We start from the raw sequence: 18,657 nt of genomic DNA, 5'->3' as shown, positions 1-18,657 counted from the left end.
GGCGCAGCGCCAGGCACAAAAATGGACATATGTCTGCAGACTGGTCCCATGCCCAAAGAGCCAGCAGGAAAAATTATGCCTTGTTCTAAAGCTCTTTGGGAACCGCTTGCGTAGCCCCACACACCTGGGGGCTGCAGGCTTTCCTGCTGCCTTCAGCCTCAAAACCACCCTTTCCCACTTGGCCCCACGCCAGGCACAAAAATGGCCATATGTCTGGAGACTGGTCTCATGCCCAAAGAGCCAGCAGGGAAAACTATGCCTTGTTCTAAAGCTCTTTGGGAACCGCTTGCGTAGCCTCACAGACCTGAGGGCTGCAGGCTTTCCTGGGGCCTTCAGCCTCAAAACCACCCTTTCCCACTTGGCGCCGCGCCAGGCACAAAAATGGCCATATGTCTGGAGACTGGTCCCACGCCCAAAGAGCCAGCAGGGAAAACTATGCCTTCTTCTAAAGCTCTTTGGGAACCGCTTGCGTAGCCCAACAGACCTGCGGGCTGCAGGCTTTCCTGGGGCCTTCAGCCTCAAAACCACCCTTTCCCACTTGGCCCCGCGCCAGGCACAAAAATGGCCATATGGCTGGAGATTGGTCCCACGCCCAAAGAGCCAGCAGGGAAAACTATGCATTGTTCTAAAGCTCTTTGGGAACCGCTTGCGTAGCCCCACAGACCTGCGGGCTGCAGGCGTTCCTGGGGCCTTCAGCCTCAAAACCACCCTTTCCCACTTGGCGCAGCGCCAGGCACAAAAATGGCCATAAGTCTGGAGATTGGTCCCACGCCCAAAGAGCCAGCAGGGAAAACTATGCCTTGTTCTAAAGCTCTTTGGGAACCACTTGCGTAGCCCCACACACCTGCGGGCTGCAGGCTTTCCTGCTGCCTTCAGCCTCAAAACCACCCTTTCCCACTTGGCACAGCGCCAGGCACAAAAATGGACATATGTCTGCAGACTGGTCCCATGCCCAAAGAGCCAGCAGGGAAAATTATGCCTTGTTCTAAAGCTCTTTGGGAACCGCTTGTGTAGCCCCACACACCTGCGGGCTGCAGGCTTTGCTGCTGCCTTCAGCCTCAAAACCACCCTTTCCCACTTCGCCCCACGCCAGGCACAAAAATGGCCATATGTCTGGAGACTGGTCCCATGCCCAAAGAGCCAGCAGGGAAAAATATGCCTTGTTCTAAAGCTCTTTGGGAACCGCTTGCGTAGCCTCACAGACCTGGGGGCTGCAGGCTTTCCTGCTGCCTTCAGCCTCAAAACCACCCTTTCCCACTTGGCGCCGCGCCAGGCACGAAAATGGCCATATATCTGGAGATTGGTCCCACGCCCAAAGAGCCAGCAGGGAAAACTATGCCTTCTTCTAAAGCTCTTTGGGAACCGCTTGCGTAGCCCCACACACCTGGGGGCTGCAGGCTTTCCTGCTGCCTTCAGCCTCAAAACCACCCTTTCCCACTTGGCGCCGCGCCAGGCACAAAAATGGCCATATGTCTGGAGATTGGTCCCACGCCCAAAGAGCCAGCAGGGAAAACTATGCCTTGTTCTAAATCTCTTTGGGAACCGCTTGCGTAGCCCCACACACCTGGGGGCTGCAGGCGTTCCTGCTGCCTTCAGCCTCAAAACCACCCTTTCCCACTTGGCGCAGCGCCAGGCACAAAAATGGACATATGTCTGCAGACTGGTCCCATGCCCAAAGAGCCAGCAGGAAAAATTATGCCTTGTTCTAAAGCTCTTTGGGAACCGCTTGCGTAGCCCCACACACCTGGGGGCTGCAGGCTTTCCTGCTGCCTTCAGCCTCAAAACCACCCTTTCCCACTTGGCCCCACGCCAGGCACAAAAATGGCCATATGTCTGGAGACTGGTCCCATGCCCAAAGAGCCAGCAGGGAAAACTATGCCTTGTTCTAAAGCTCTTTGGGAACCGCTTGCGTAGCCTCACAGACCTGAGGGCTGCAGGCTTTCCTGGGGCCTTCAGCCTCAAAACCACCCTTTCCCACTTGGCGCCGCGCCAGGCACAAAAATGGCCATATGTCTGGAGACTGGTCCCACGCCCAAAGAGCCAGCAGGGAAAACTATGCCTTCTTCTAAAGCTCTTTGGGAACCGCTTGCGTAGCCCAACAGACCTGCGGGCTGCAGGCTTTCCTGGGGCCTTCAGCCTCAAAACCACCCTTTCCCACTTGGCCCCGCGCCAGGCACAAAAATGGCCATATGGCTGGAGATTGGTCCCACGCCCAAAGAGCCAGCAGGGAAAACTATGCATTGTTCTAAAGCTCTTTGGGAACCGCTTGCGTAGCCCCACACAGCTGGGGGCTGCAGGCGTTCCTGGGGCCTTCAGCCTCAAAACCACCCTTTCCCACTTGGCGCAGCGCCAGGCACAAAAATGGCCATAAGTCTGGAGATTGGTCCCACGCCCAAAGAGCCAGCAGGGAAAACTATGCCTTGTTCTAAAGCTCTTTGGGAACCACTTGCGTAGCCCCACACACCTGCGGGCTGCAGGCTTTCCTGCTGCCTTCAGCCTCAAAACCACCCTTTCCCACTTGGCACAGCGCCAGGCACAAAAATGGACATATGTCTGCAGACTGGTCCCATGCCCAAAGAGCCAGCAGGGAAAATTATGCCTTGTTCTAAAGCTCTTTGGGAACCGCTTGTGTAGCCCCACACACCTGCGGGCTGCAGGCTTTGCTGCTGCCTTCAGCCTCAAAACCACCCTTTCCCACTTCGCCCCACGCCAGGCACAAAAATGGCCATATGTCTGGAGACTGGTCCCATGCCCAAAGAGCCAGCAGGGAAAAATATGCCTTGTTCTAAAGCTCTTTGGGAACCGCTTGCGTAGCCTCACAGACCTGCGGGCTGCAGGCTTTCCTGCTGCCTTCAGCCTCAAAACCACCCTTTCCCACTTGGCTCCGCGCCAGGCACAAAAATGGCCATATATCTGGAGATTGGTCCCACGCCCAAAGAGCCAGCAGGGAAAACTATGCCTTCTTCTAAAGCTCTTTGGGAACCGCTTGCGTAGCCCCACACACCTGGGGGCTGCAGGCGTTCCTGGTGCCTTCAGCCTCCAAAACCACCCTTTCCCACTTGGCGCCGCGCCAGGCACAAAAATGGCCATATGTCTGTAGATTGGTCCCATGCCCAAAGAGCCAGCAGGGAAAACTATGCCTTGTTGTAAAGCTCTTTGGGAACCGCTTGCGTAGCCCCACAGACCTGAGGGCTGCAGGCTTTCCTGCTGCCTTCAGCCTCAAAACCACCCTTTCCCACTTGGCACCGCGCCAGGCACAAAAATGGCCATATGTCTGGAGACTGGTCCCACGCCCAAAGAGCCAGCAGGGAAAATTATGCCTTCTTCTAAAGCTCTTTGGGAACCGCTTGCGTAGCCCCACACACCTGGGGGCTGCAGGCGTTCCTGGGGCCTTCAGCCTCAAAACCACCCTTTCCCACTTGGCACCACGCCAGGCACAAAAATGGCCATATGTCTGGAGATTGGTTCCACGCCCAAAGAGCCAGCAGGGAAAACTATGCCTTCTTCTAAAGCTCTTTGGGAACCGCTTGCGTAGCCCCACAGACCTGAGTGCTGCAGGCTTTCCTGCTGCCTTCAGCCTCAAAACCACCCTTTCCCACTTGGCACAGCGCCAGGCACAAAAATGGATATATGTCTGCAGACTGGTCCCATGCCCAAAGAGCCAGCAGGAAAAAATATGCCTTGTTCTAAAGCTCTTTGGGAACCGCTTGCGTAGCCCCACAGACCTGCGGGCTGCAGGCTTTCCTGCTGCCTTCAGCCTCAAAACCACCCTTTCCCACTTGGCACCGCGCCAGGCACAAAAATGGCCATATGTCTGGAGATTGGTCCCACGCCCAAAGAGCCAGCAGGGAAAACTATGCCTTGTTCTAAAGCTCTTTGGGAACCGCTTGCGTAGCCCCACACACCTGGGGGCTGCAGGCTTTCCTGCTGCCTTCAGCCTCAAAACCACCCTTTCCCACTTGGCGCTGCGCCAGGCACAAAAATGGCCATATGTCTGGAGATTGGTCCCACGCCCAAAGAGCCAGCAGGGAAAACTATGCCTTCTTCTAAAGCTCTTTGGGAACCGCTTGCGTGGCCCCATGCACCTGGGGGCTGCAGGCTTTCCTGCTGCCTTCAGCCTCAAAACCACCCTTTCCCACTTGGCGCCGCGCCAGGCACAAAACTGGCCATGTGTCTGGAGACTGGTCCCACGCCCAAAGAGCCAGCAGGGAAAACTATGCCTTCGTCTAAAGCTCTTTGGGAACCGCTTGCGTAGCCCCACACACCTGGGGGCTGCAGGCGTTCCTGGGGCCTTCAGCCTCAAAACCACCCTTTCCCACTTGGCGCCGCGCCAGGCACAGAAATGGCCATATGTCTGGAGATTGGTCCCACGCCCAAAGAGCCAGCAGGGAAAACTATGCCTTCTTCTAAAGCTCTTTGGGAACCGCTTGAGTAGCCCCAGACACCTGGGGGCTGCAGGCTTTCCTGCTGCCTTCAGCCTCAAAACCACCCTTTCCCACTTGGCGCCGCGCCAGGCACAAAAATGGCCATATGTCTGGAGATTGGTCCCACGCCCAAAGAGTCAGCAGGGAAAAATATGCCTTGTTCTAAAGCTCTTTGGGAACCGCTTGCGTAGCCCCACACACCTGGGGGCTGCAGGCTTTCCTGCTGCCTTCAGCCTCAAAACCACCCTTTCCCACTTTGCGCCGCGCCAGGCACAAAAATGGCCATATGTCTGGAGATTGGTCCCATGCCCAAAGAGCCAGCAGGGAAAAATATGCCTTGTTCTAAAGCTCTTTGGGAACCGCTTGTGTAGCCCCACACACCTGCGGGCTGCAGGCTTTGCTGCTGCCTTCAGCCTCAAAACCACCCTTTCCCACTTCGCCCCACGCCAGGCACAAAAATGGCCATATGTCTGGAGACTGGTCCCATGCCCAAAGAGCCAGCAGGGAAAAATATGCCTTGTTCTAAAGCTCTTTGGGAACCGCTTGCGTAGCCTCACAGACCTGCGGGCTGCAGGCTTTCCTGCTGCCTTCAGCCTCAAAACCACCCTTTCCCACTTGGCTCCGCGCCAGGCACAAAAATGGCCATATATCTGGAGATTGGTCCCACGCCCAAAGAGCCAGCAGGGAAAACTATGCCTTCTTCTAAAGCTCTTTGGGAACCGCTTGCGTAGCCCCACACACCTGGGGGCTGCAGGCGTTCCTGGTGCCTTCAGCCTCCAAAACCACCCTTTCCCACTTGGCGCCGCGCCAGGCACAAAAATGGCCATATGTCTGTAGATTGGTCCCATGCCCAAAGAGCCAGCAGGGAAAACTATGCCTTGTTGTAAAGCTCTTTTGGAACCGCTTGCGTAGCCCCACAGACCTGCGGGCTGCAGGCTTTCCTGCTGCCTTCAGCCTCAAAACCACCCTTTCCCACTTGGCACCGCGCCAGGCACAAAAATGGCCATATGTCTGGAGACTGGTCCCACGCCCAAAGAGCCAGCAGGGAAAATTATGCCTTCTTCTAAAGCTCTTTGGGAACCGCTTGCGTAGCCCCACACACCTGGGGGCTGCAGGCGTTCCTGGGGCCTTCAGCCTCAAAACCACCCTTTCCCACTTGGCACCACGCCAGGCACAAAAATGGCCATATGTCTGGAGATTGGTCCCACGCCCAAAGAGCCAGCAGGGAAAACTATGCCTTCTTCTAAAGCTCTTTGGGAACCGCTTGCGTAGCCCCACAGACCTGAGTGCTGCAGGCTTTCCTGCTGCCTTCAGCCTCAAAACCACCCTTTCCCACTTGGCACAGCGCCAGGCACAAAAATGGATATATGTCTGCAGACTGGTCCCATGCCCAAAGAGCCAGCAGGAAAAAATATGCCTTGTTCTAAAGCTCTTTGGGAACCGCTTGCGTAGCCCCACACACCTGGGGGCTGCAGGCTTTCCTGCTGCCTTCACCCTCAAAACCACCCTTTCCCACTTGGCGCTGCGCCAGGCACAAAAATGGCCATATGTCTGGAGATTGGTCCCACGCCCAAAGAGCCAGCAGGGAAAACTATGCCTTCTTCTAAAGCTCTTTGGGAACCGCTTGCGTGGCCCCATGCACCTGGGGGCTGCAGGCTTTCCTGCTGCCTTCAGCCTCAAAACCACCCTTTCCCACTTGGCGCCGCGCCAGGCACAAAACTGGCCATGTGTCTGGAGACTGGTCCCACGCCCAAAGAGCCAGCAGGGAAAACTATGCCTTCTTCTAAAGCTCTTTGGGAACCGCTTGCGTAGCCCCACACACCTGGGGGCTGCAGGCGTTCCTGGGGCCTTCAGCCTCAAAACCACCCTTTCCCACTTGGCGCCGCGCCAGGCACAGAAATGGCCATATGTCTGGAGATTGGTCCCACGCCCAAAGAGCCAGCAGGGAAAACTATGCCTTCTTCTAAAGCTCTTTGGGAACCGCTTGAGTAGCCCCAGACACCTGGGGGCTGCAGGCTTTCCTGCTGCCTTCAGCCTCAAAACCACCCTTTCCCACTTGGCGCCGCGCCAGGCACAAAAATGGCCATATGTCTGGAGATTGGTCCCACGCCCAAAGAGCCAGCAGGGAAAAATATGCCTTGTTCTAAAGCTCTTTGGGAACCGCTTGCGTAGCCCCACACACCTGGGGGCTGCAGGCTTTCCTGCTGCCTTCAGCCTCAAAACCACCCTTTCCCACTTTGCGCCGCGCCAGGCACAAAAATGGCCATATGTCTGGAGATTGGTCCCATGCCCAAAGAGCCAGCAGGGAAAAATATGCCTTGTTCTAAAGCTCTTTGGGAACCGCTTGCGTAGCCCCACAGACCTGCGGGCTGCAGGCATTCCTGCTGCCTTCAGCCTCAAAACCACCCTTTCCCACTTGGCACCACACCAGGAACAAAAATGGCCATATGGTTGGAGATTGGTCCCATGCCCAAAGAGCCAGCAGGGAAAACTATGCCTTCTTCTAAAGCTCTTTGGCAACCGCTTGCGTAGCCCCATACACCTGCGGGCTGCAGGCTTTCCTGCTGCCTTCAGCCTCAAAACCACCCTTTCCCTCTTGGCGCCGCGCCAGGCAAAAAAATGGCCATATGTCTGGAGATTGGTCCCACGCTCAAAGAACCAGCAGGGAAAACTATGCCTTTTCTAAAGCTGTTTGGGAATCGCTTGCATAGCCCCACGCACCTGGGGGCTGCAGGCTTTCCTGAGGCCTTCAGCCTCAAAACCACCCTTTCCCACTTGGCGCCGCGCCATGCACAAAAATGGCCATGTGTCTGGAGACTGGTCCCATGCCCAAAGAGCCAGCAGGGAAAACTATGCCTTGTTCTACAGCTCTTTGGGAACCGCTTGCGTAGCCCCACACACCTGGGGGCTGCAGGCTTTCCTGGGGCCTTCAGCCTCAAAACCACCCTTTCCCACTTTGCGCCGCGCCAGGCACAAAAATGGCCATATGGCTGGAGATTGGTCCCACGCCCTAAGAGCCAGCAGGGAAAACTATGCCTTGTTCTAAAGCTCTTTGGGAACCGCTTGCGTAGCCCCACAGACCTGCGGGCTGCAGGCTTTCCTGCTGCCTTCAGCCTCAAAACCACCCTTTCCCACTTGGCGCAGCGCCAGGCACAAAAATGGCCATATGTCTGGAGATTGGTCCCACGCCCAAAGAGCCAGCAGGGAAAATTATGCCTTCTTCTAAAGCTCTTTGGGAACCGCTTGCGTAGCCCCACACACCTGGGGGCTGCAGGCGTTCCTGGGGCCTTCAGCCTCAAAACCACCCTTTCCCACTTGGCACCACGCCAGGCACAAAAATGGCCATATGTCTGGAGATTGGTCCCACGCCCAAAGAGCCAGCAGGGAAAACTATGCCTTCTTCTAAAGCTCTTTGGGAACCGCTTGCGTAGCCCCACAGACCTGAGTGCTGCAGGCTTTCCTGCTGCCTTCAGCCTCAAAACCACCCTTTCCCACTTGGCACAGCGCCAGGCACAAAAATGGATATATGTCTGCAGACTGGTCCCATGCCCAAAGAGCCAGCAGGAAAAAATATGCCTTGTTCTAAAGCTCTTTGGGAACCGCTTGCGTAGCCCCACACACCTGGGGGCTGCAGGCTTTCCTGCTGCCTTCACCCTCAAAACCACCCTTTCCCACTTGGCGCTGCGCCAGGCACAAAAATGGCCATATGTCTGGAGATTGGTCCCACGCCCAAAGAGCCAGCAGGGAAAACTATGCCTTCTTCTAAAGCTCTTTGGGAACCGCTTGCGTGGCCCCATGCACCTGGGGGCTGCAGGCTTTCCTGCTGCCTTCAGCCTCAAAACCACCCTTTCCCACTTGGCGCCGCGCCAGGCACAAAACTGGCCATGTGTCTGGAGACTGGTCCCACGCCCAAAGAGCCAGCAGGGAAAACTATGCCTTCTTCTAAAGCTCTTTGGGAACCGCTTGCGTAGCCCCACACACCTGGGGGCTGCAGGCGTTCCTGGGGCCTTCAGCCTCAAAACCACCCTTTCCCACTTGGCGCCGCGCCAGGCACAGAAATGGCCATATGTCTGGAGATTGGTCCCACGCCCAAAGAGCCAGCAGGGAAAACTATGCCTTCTTCTAAAGCTCTTTGGGAACCGCTTGAGTAGCCCCAGACACCTGGGGGCTGCAGGCTTTCCTGCTGCCTTCAGCCTCAAAACCACCCTTTCCCACTTGGCGCCGCGCCAGGCACAAAAATGGCCATATGTCTGGAGATTGGTCCCACGCCCAAAGAGCCAGCAGGGAAAAATATGCCTTGTTCTAAAGCTCTTTGGGAACCGCTTGCGTAGCCCCACACACCTGGGGGCTGCAGGCTTTCCTGCTGCCTTCAGCCTCAAAACCACCCTTTCCCACTTTGCGCCGCGCCAGGCACAAAAATGGCCATATGTCTGGAGATTGGTCCCATGCCCAAAGAGCCAGCAGGGAAAAATATGCCTTGTTCTAAAGCTCTTTGGGAACCGCTTGCGTAGCCCCACAGACCTGCGGGCTGCAGGCATTCCTGCTGCCTTCAGCCTCAAAACCACCCTTTCCCACTTGGCACCACACCAGGAACAAAAATGGCCATATGGTTGGAGATTGGTCCCATGCCCAAAGAGCCAGCAGGGAAAACTATGCCTTCTTCTAAAGCTCTTTGGCAACCGCTTGCGTAGCCCCATACACCTGTGGGCTGCAGGCTTTCCTGCTGCCTTCAGCCTCAAAACCACCCTTTCCCTCTTGGCGCCGCGCCAGGCAAAAAAATGGCCATATGTCTGGAGATTGGTCCCACGCTCAAAGAACCAGCAGGGAAAACTATGCCTTTTCTAAAGCTGTTTGGGAATCGCTTGCATAGCCCCACGCACCTGGGGGCTGCAGGCTTTCCTGAGGCCTTCAGCCTCAAAACCACCCTTTCCCACTTGGCGCCGCGCCATGCACAAAAATGGCCATGTGTCTGGAGACTGGTCCCATGCCCAAAGAGCCAGCAGGGAAAACTATGCCTTGTTCTACAGCTCTTTGGGAACCGCTTGCGTAGCCCCACACACCTGGGGGCTGCAGGCTTTCCTGGGGCCTTCAGCCTCAAAACCACCCTTTCCCACTTTGCGCCGCGCCAGGCACAAAAATGGCCATATGGCTGGAGATTGGTCCCACGCCCTAAGAGCCAGCAGGGAAAACTATGCCTTGTTCTAAAGCTCTTTGGGAACCGCTTGCGTAGCCCCACAGACCTGCGGGCTGCAGGCTTTCCTGCTGCCTTCAGCCTCAAAACCACCCTTTCCCACTTGGCGCAGCGCCAGGCACAAAAATGGCCATATGTCTGGAGATTGGTCCCACGCCCAAAGAGCCAGCAGGGAAAACTATGCCTTGTTCTAAAGCTCTTTGGGAACCGCTTGCGTAGCCCCACAGACCTGCGGGCTGCAGGCTTTCCTACTGCCTTCAGCCTCAAAACCACCCTTTCCCACTTGGCGCCGCGCCAGGCACAAAAATGGCCATATGTCTGGAGACTGGTACCACGCCCAAAGAGCCAGCAGGGAAAACTATGCCTTGTTCTAAAGCTCTTTGGGAACCGCTTGCGTGGCCCCATGCACCTGGGGGCTGCAGGCTTTCCTGCTGCCTTCAGCCTCAAACCAACCCTTTCCCACTTGGTGCCGCGCCAGGCACAAAAATGGCCATATGTCTGGAGACTGGTCCCACGCCCAAAGAGCCAGCAGGGAAAACTATGCCTTCTTCTAAAGCTCTTTGGGAACCGCTTGCGTAGCCCCACACACCTGGGGGCTGCAGGCGTTCCTGCTGCCTTCAGCCTCAAAACCACCCTTTCCCACTTGGCGCCGCGTCAGGCACAAAAATGGCCATATGTCTGGAGACTGGTCCCATGCCCAAAGAGCCAGCAGGGAAAACTATGCCTTCTTCTAAAGCTCTTAGGGAACCGCTTGCGTAGCCCCACACACCTGCGGGCTGCAGGCATTCCTGCTGCCTTCAGCCTCAAAACCACCCTTTCCCACTTGGCACCACACCAGGAACAAAAATGGCCATATGGCTGGAGATTGGTCCCACGCCCAAAGAGCCAGCAGGGAAAACTATGCCTTCTTCTAAAGCTCTTTGGCAACCGCTTGCGTAGCCCCATACACCTGCGGGCTGCAGGCTTTCCTGCTGCCTTCAGCCTCAAAACCACCCTTTCCCTCTTGGTGCCGCGCCAGGCAAAAAAATGGCCATATGTCTGGAGATTGGTCCCACGCCCAAAGAACCAGCAGGGAAAACTATGCCTTTTCTAAAGCTGTTTGGGGATCGCTTGCATAGCCCCACGCACCTGGGGGCTGCAGGCTTTCCTGCTGCCTTCAGCCTCAAAACCACCCTTTCCCACTTGGCGCCGCGCCAGGCACAAAAATGGCCATATGTCTGGAGACTGGTCCCACGCCCAAAGAGCCAGCAGGTAAAACTATGCCTTCTTCTAAAGCTCTTTGGGAACCGCTTGCGTAGCCCCACACACCTGCGGGCTGCAGGCGTTCCTGGGGCCTTCAGCCTCAAAACCACCCTTTCCCACTTGGCACCGCGCCAGGCACAAAAATGGCCATAAGTCTGGAGACTGGTCCCACGCCCAAAGAGCCAGCAGGGAAAAATATGCCTTGTTCTAATGCTCTTTGGGAACCGCTTGCGTAGCCCCACAGACCTGCGGGCTGCAGTCTTTCCTGCTGCCTTCAGCCTCAAAACCACCCTTTCCCACTTGGCACAGCGCCAGGCCCAAAAATGGACATATGTCTGCAGACTGGTCCCATGCCCAAAGAGCCAGCAGGAAAAAATATGCCTTGTTCTAATGCTCTTTGGGAACCGCTTGCGTAGCCCCACAGACCTGCGGGCTGCAGTCTTTCCTGCTGCCTTCAGCCTCAAAACCACCCTTTCCCACTTGGCACAGCGCCAGGCCCAAAAATGGACATATGTCTGCAGACTGGTCCCATGCCCAAAGAGCCTGCAGGAAAAAATATGCCTTGTTCTATAGCTCTTTGGGAACCGCTTGCGTAGCCCAACAGACCTGCGGGCTGCGGGCTGCAGGCTTTCCTGCTGCCTTCAGCCTCAAAACCACCCTTTCCCACTTGGCCCCACGCCAGGCACAAAAATCATAGAATCATAGAATCATAGAATCATAGGGTTGGAAGGGACCTCTGGAGATCATCTATTCCAACCCCCCTGCCAGAGCAGGGTCACCTAGAGCACGTTACACAGGAACATGTCCAGGCGGGTTTTGAATGTCTCCAGTGTTGGAGACTCCACCACCTCTCTGGGCAGCCTGTTCCATTGCTCTGTCACCCTCAGGGTAAAGAAGTTCCTCCTCATGTTTAGGTGGAACTTCCTATGTTCAAGTTTGTGCCCATTGCCTCTTGTCCTGTCCCCGGGCACCACTGAAAAGAGCCTGGCCCCATCCTCCTGACACCCACCCTTTAAGTATTTATAAGCGTTGATAAGGTCACCCCTCAGCCGTCTTTTTTCCAGACTGAAGAGACCCAAATCCCTCAGCCTTTCCTCATAAGAGAGGTGTTCCAGTCCCCCAATCATCTTTGTAGCCCTCTGCTGCACCCTTTCCAGCAGTTCCCTGTCCCTCTTGAACCGGGGAGCCCAGAACTGGACACAGTACTCCAGGTGCGGCCTCACCAAGGCAGAGTAGAGGGGGAGGATGACCTCCCTCGACCTGCTGGCCACACTCTTCTTGATGCATCCCAGGATGCCATTTGCCTTCTTGGCCACAAGGGCACATTGTTGACTCATGGTCATCCTGTTGTCCACCAGGACTCCCAGGTCTCTTTCCACAGAGCTGCTCTCCAGCAGGTCAGCACCCAACCTGTACTGGTGCATGGGGTTGTTCCTTCCCAGGTGCAGCACCCTACACTTGCCCTTGTTGAACTTCATAAGGTCAAATGTCAAAATGGCCATATGTCTGCAGACTGGTCCCATGCCCAAAGAGCCAGCAGGGAAAAATATGCCTTGTTCTAAAGCTCTTTGGGAACCGCTTGCGTAGCCCCACACACCTGCGGGCTGCAGGCTTTCCTGGCGCCTTCAGCCTCAAAACCACCCTTTCCCACTTGGCGCCGCGCCAGGCACAAAAATGGCCATATGTCTGGAGATTGGTCCCACGCTCAAAGAGCCAGCAGGGAAAACTATGCCTTGTTCTAAAGCTCTTTGGGAACCGCTTGCGTAACCCCACAGACCTGCGGGCTGCAGGCATTCCTGCTGCCTTCAGCCTCAAAACCACCCTTTCCCACTTGGCGCAGCGCCAGGCACAAAAATGGCCATATGTCTGCAGAATGGTCCCACGCCCAAAGAGCCAGCAGGGAAAACTATGCATTCTTCTAAAGGTCCTTGGGAACCGCTTGAGTAGCCCCACACACCTAGGGGCTGCAGGCTTTCCTGCTGCCTTCAGCCTCAAAACCACCCTTTCCCACTTGGCGCCGCGCCAGGCACAAAAATGGCCATATGTCTGGAGATTGGTCCCACGCCCAAAGAGCCAGCAGGGAAAACTATGCCTTGTTCTAAAGCTCTTTGGGAACCACTTGCGTAGCCCCACAGACCTGGGGGCTGCAGGCTTTCCTGGGGCCTTCAGCCTCAAAACCACCCTTTCCCACTTGGCGCCGCGCCAGGCACAGAAATGGCCATATGTCTGGAGATTGGTCCCACGCCCAAAGAGCCAGCAGGGAAAAGTATGCCTTGTTCTAAAGCTCTTTGGGAACCGCTTGCGTGGCCCCATGCACCTGGGGGCTGCAGGCTTTCCTGCTGCCTTCAGCCTCAAAACCACCCTTTCCCTCTTGGAGCCGCGCCAGGCAGAAAAATGGCCATATGTGTGGAAATTGGTCCCACGCCCAAAGAACCAGCAGGGAAAACTATGCCTTTTCTAAAGCTGTTTGCGAATCGCTTGCGTAGCCCCACACACCTGGGGGCTGCAGGCTTTCCTGCTGCCTTCAGCCTCAAAACCACCCTTTCCCACTTGGCCCCACGCCAGGCACAAAAATGGCCATGTGTCTGGAGATTGGTCCCACGCCCAAAGAGCCAGCAGGGAAAACTATGCATTGTTCTAAAGCTCTTTGGGAACCGCTTGCGTAGCCCCACACACCTGGGGGCTGCAGGCTTTCCTGGGGCCTTCAGCCTCAAAACCACGCTTTCCCACTTGGCGCCGCGCAAGGCACAAAAATGGCCATATGTCTGGAGACTGGTCCCATGCCCAAAGAGCCAGCCGGGAAAACTATGCCTTGTTCTAAAGCTCTTTGGGAACCACTTGCGTAGCCCCACAGACCTGGGGGCTGCAGGCTTTCCTGCTGCCTTCAGCCTCAAAACCACCCTTTCCCACTTGGCGCCGCGCCAGGCACAAAAATGGCCATATGTCTGGAGACTGGTCCCACGCCCAAAGAGCCAGCAGGGAAAACTATGCCTTGTTCTAAAGCTCTTTGGGAACCGCTTGCGTAGCCCCACACACCTGGGGGCTGCAGGCTTTCCTGCTGCCTTCAGCCTCAAAACCACCCTTTCCCACTTGGCGCCGCGCCAGGCACAAAAATGGCCATATGGCTGGAGATTGGTCCCACGCCCAAAGAACCAGCAGGGAAAACTATGCCTTTTCTAAAGCTCTTTGGGAACCGCTTGCGTAGCCCCACACACCTACGGGCTGCAGGCTTTCCTGCTGCCTTCAGCCTCAAAACCACCCTTTCCCACTTGGCGCTGCGCCAGGCACAAAAATGGCCATATGTCTGGAGATTGGTCCCACGCCCAAAGAGCCAGCAGGGAAAACTATGCCTTCTTCTAAAGCTCTTTGAGAACCGCTTGCGTGTCCCCATGCACCTGGGGGCTGCAGGCTTTCCTGCTGCCTTCAGCCTCAAACCCACCCTTTCCCACTTGGCGCTGCGCCAGGCACAAAACTGGCGATGTGTCTGGAGACTGGTCCCACGCCCAAAGAGCCAGCAGGGAAAACTATGCCTTCTTCTAAAGCTCTTTGGGAACCGCTTGCGTAGCCCCACACACCTGGGGGCTGCAGGCGTTCCTGGGGCCTTCAGCCTCAAAACCACCCTTTCCCACTTGGCGCCGCCCCAGGCACAGAAATGGCCATATGTCTGGAGATTGGTCCCACGCCCAAAGAGCCAGCAGGGAAAACTATGCCTTCTTCTAAAGCTCTTTGAGAACCGCTTGAGTAGCCCCAGACACCTGGGGGCTGCAGGCTTTCCTGCTGCCTTCAGCCTCAAACCCACCCTTTCCCACTTGGCGCTGCGCCAGGCACAAAAATGGCCATATGTCTGCAGATTGGTCCCACGCCCAAAGAGCCAGCAGGGAAAACTATGCCTTCTTCTAAAGCTCTTTGGGAAACGCTTGCGTGGCCCCATGCACCTGGGGGCTGCAGGCGTTCCTGCTGCCTTCAGCCTCAAAACCACCCTTTCCCTCTTGGCACCGCGCCAGGCACAAAAATGGCCATAAGTCTGGAGACTGGTCCCACGCCCAAAGAGCCAGCAGGGAAAAATATGCCTTGTTCTAATGCTCTTTGGGAACCGCTTGCGTAGCCCCACAGACCTGCGGGCTGCAGGCTTTCCTGCTGCCTTCAGCCTCAAAACCACCCTTTCCCACTTGGCACAGCGCCAGGCCCAAAAATGGACATATGTCTGCAGACTGGTCCCATGCCCAAAGAGCCTGCAGGAAAAAATATGCCTTGTTCTATAGCTCTTTGGGAACCGCTTGCGTAGCCCAACAGACCTGCGGGCTGCGGGCTGCAGGCTTTCCTGCTGCCTTCAGCCTCAAAACCACCCTTTCCCACTTGGCCCCACGCCAGGCACAAAAATCATAGAATCATAGAATCATAGAATCATAGGGTTGGAAGGGACCTCTGGAGATCATCTAGTCCAACCCCCCTGCCAGAGCAGGGTCACCTAGAGCACGTTACACAGGAACATGTCCAGGCGGGTTTTGAATGTCTCCAGTGTTGGAGACTCCACCACCTCTCTGGGCAGCCTGTTCCATTGCTCTGTCACCCTCAGGGTAAAGAAGTTCCTCCTCATGTTTAGGTGGAACTTCCTATGTTCAAGTTTGTGCCCATTGCCTCTTGTCCTGTCCCCGGGCACCACTGAAAAGAGCCTGGCCCCATCCTCCTGACACCCACCCTTTAAGTATTTATAAGCGTTGATAAGGTCACCCCTCAGCCGTCTTTTTTCCAGACTGAAGAGACCCAAATCCCTCAGCCTTTCCTCATAAGAGAGGTGTTCCAGTCCCCCAATCATCTTTGTAGCCCTCTGCTGCACCCTTTCCAGCAGTTCCCTGTCCCTCTTGAACCGGGGAGCCCAGAACTGGACACAGTACTCCAGGTGCGGCCTCACCAAGGCAGAGTAGAGGGGGAGGATGACCTCCCTCGACCTGCTGGCCACACTCTTCTTGATGCATCCCAGGATGCCATTTGCCTTCTTGGCCACAAGGGCACATTGTTGACTCATGGTCATCCTGTTGTCCACCAGGACTCCCAGGTCTCTTTCCACAGAGCTGCTCTCCAGCAGGTCAGCACCCAACCTGTACTGGTGCATGGGGTTGTTCCTTCCCAGGTGCAGCACCCTACACTTGCCCTTGTTGAACTTCATAAGGTCAAATGTCAAAATGGCCATATGTCTGCAGACTGGTCCCATGCCCAAAGAGCCAGCAGGGAAAAATATGCCTTGTTCTAAAGCTCTTTGGGAACCGCTTGCGTAGCCCCACACACCTGCGGGCTGCAGGCTTTCCTGGCGCCTTCAGCCTCAAAACCACCCTTTCCCACTTGGCGCCGCGCCAGGCACAAAAATGGCCATATGTCTGGAGATTGGTCCCACGCTCAAAGAGCCAGCAGGGAAAACTATGCCTTGTTCTAAAGCTCTTTGGGAACCGCTTGCGTAACCCCACAGACCTGCGGGCTGCAGGCATTCCTGGGGCCTTCAGCCTCAAAACCACCCTTTCCCACTTGGCGCAGCGCCAGGCACAAAAATGGCCATATGTCTGCAGAATGGTCCCACGCCCAAAGAGCCAGCAGGGAAAACTATGCCTTCTTCTAAAGGTCCTTGGGAACCGCTTGAGTAGCCCCACACACCTAGGGGCTGCAGTCTTTCCTGCTGCCTTCAGCCTCAAAACCACCCTTTCCCACTTGGCGCCGCGCCAGGCACAAAAATGGCCATATGTCTGGAGACTGGTCCCACGCCCAAAGAGCCAGCAGGGAAAACTATGCCTTGTTCTAAAGCTCTTTGGGAACCACTTGCGTAGCCCCACAGACCTGCGGGCTGCAGGCTTTCCTGCTGCCTTCAGCCTCAAAACCACCCTTTCCCACTTGGCGCCGCGCCAGGCACAAAAATGGCCATATGTCTGGAGACTGGTCCCATGCCCAAAGAACCAGGAGGGAAAATTATGCCTTCTTCTAAAGCTCTTTGGGAACCGCTTGCGTAGCCCCACACACTTGCGGGCTGCAGGCTTTCCTGCTGCCTTCAGCCTCAAAACCACCCTTTCCCACTTGGCGCCGCGCCAGGCACAAAAATGGCCATATGGCTGGAGATTGGTCCCACGCCCAAAGAGCCAGCAGGGAAAACTATGCCTTGTTCTAAAGCTCTTTGGGAACCGCTTGCGTAGCCCCACACACCTGAGGGCTGCAGGCTTTCCTACTGCCTTCAGCCTCAAAACCACCCTTTCCCACTTGGCGCCGCGCCAGGCACAAAAATGGCCATATGGCTGGAGATTGGTCCCACGCCCAAAGAGCCAGCAGGGAAAACTATGCCTTCTTCTAAAGCTCTTTGGGAACCGCTTGCGTAGCCCCACACACCTGGGGGCTGCAGGCTTTCCTGCTGCCTTCAGCCTCAAAACCACCCTTTCCCACTTGGCGCCGCGCCAGGCACAAAAATGGCCATATGTCTGGAGACTGGTCCCACGCCCAAAGAGCCAGCAGGTAAAACTATGCCTTCTTCTAAAGCTCTTTGGGAACCGCTTGCGTAGCCCCACACACCTGCGGGCTGCAGGCGTTCCTGGGGCCTTCAGCCTCAAAACCACCCTTTCCCACTTGGCACCGCGCCAGGAACAAAAATGGCCATAAGTCTGGAGACTGGTCCCACGCCCAAAGAGCCAGCAGGGAAAAATATGCCTTGTTCTAATGCTCTTTGGGAACCGCTTGCGTAGCCCCACAGACCTGCGGGCTGCAGTCTTTCCTGCTGCCTTCAGCCTCAAAACCACCCTTTCCCACTTGGCACAGCGCCAGGCCCAAAAATGGACATATGTCTGCAGACTGGTCCCATGCCCAAAGAGCCAGCAGGAAAAAATATGCCTTGTTCTATAGCTCTTTGGGAACCGCTTGCGTAGCCCAACAGACCTGCGGGCTGCAGGCTTTCCTGCTGCCTTCAGCCTCAAAACCACCCTTTCCCACTTGGCACCGCGCCAGGCACAAAAATGGCCATATGTCTGGCGATTGGTCCCACGCCCAAAGAGCCAGCAGGGAAAACTATGCCTTGTTCTAAAGCTCTTTGGGAACCGCTTGCGTAGCCCCACACACCTGGGGGCTGCAGGCTTTCCTGCTGCCTTCAGCCTCAAAACCACCCTTTCCCACTTGGCCCCACGCCAGGCACAAAAATCATAGAATCATAGAATCATAGAATCATAGGGTTGGAAGGGACCTCTGGAGATCATCTAGTCCAACCCCCCTGCCAGAGCAGGGTCACCTAGAGCACGTTACACAGGAACATGTCCAGGCGGGTTTTGAATGTCTCCAGTGTTGGAGACTCCACCACCTCTCTGGGCAGCCTGTTCCATTGCTCTGTCACCCTCAGGGTAAAGAAGTTCCTCCTCATGTTTAGGTGGAACTTCCTATGTTCAAGTTTGTGCCCATTGCCTCTTGTCCTGTCCCCGGGCACCACTGAAAAGAGCCTGGCCCCATCCTCCTGACACCCACCCTTTAAGTATTTATAAGCGTTGATAAGGTCACCCCTCAGCCGTCTTTTTTCCAGACTGAAGAGACCCAAATCCCTCAGCCTTTCCTCATAAGAGAGGTGTTCCAGTCCCCCAATCATCTTTGTAGCCCTCTGCTGCACCCTTTCCAGCAGTTCCCTGTCCCTCTTGAACCGGGGAGCCCAGAACTGGACACAGTACTCCAGGTGCGGCCTCACCAAGGCAGAGTAGAGGGGGAGGATGACCTCCCTCGACCTGCTGGCCACACTCTTCTTGATGCATCCCAGGATGCCATTTGCCTTCTTGGCCACAAGGGCACATT

This window comes from Larus michahellis, unplaced genomic scaffold (genome assembly GCF_964199755.1).
Source record: "Larus michahellis unplaced genomic scaffold, bLarMic1.1 SCAFFOLD_69, whole genome shotgun sequence".
In the NCBI taxonomy this organism is placed as follows: domain Eukaryota; kingdom Metazoa; phylum Chordata; class Aves; order Charadriiformes; family Laridae; genus Larus; species Larus michahellis.
This window is presented reverse-complemented; position numbering follows the sequence as displayed.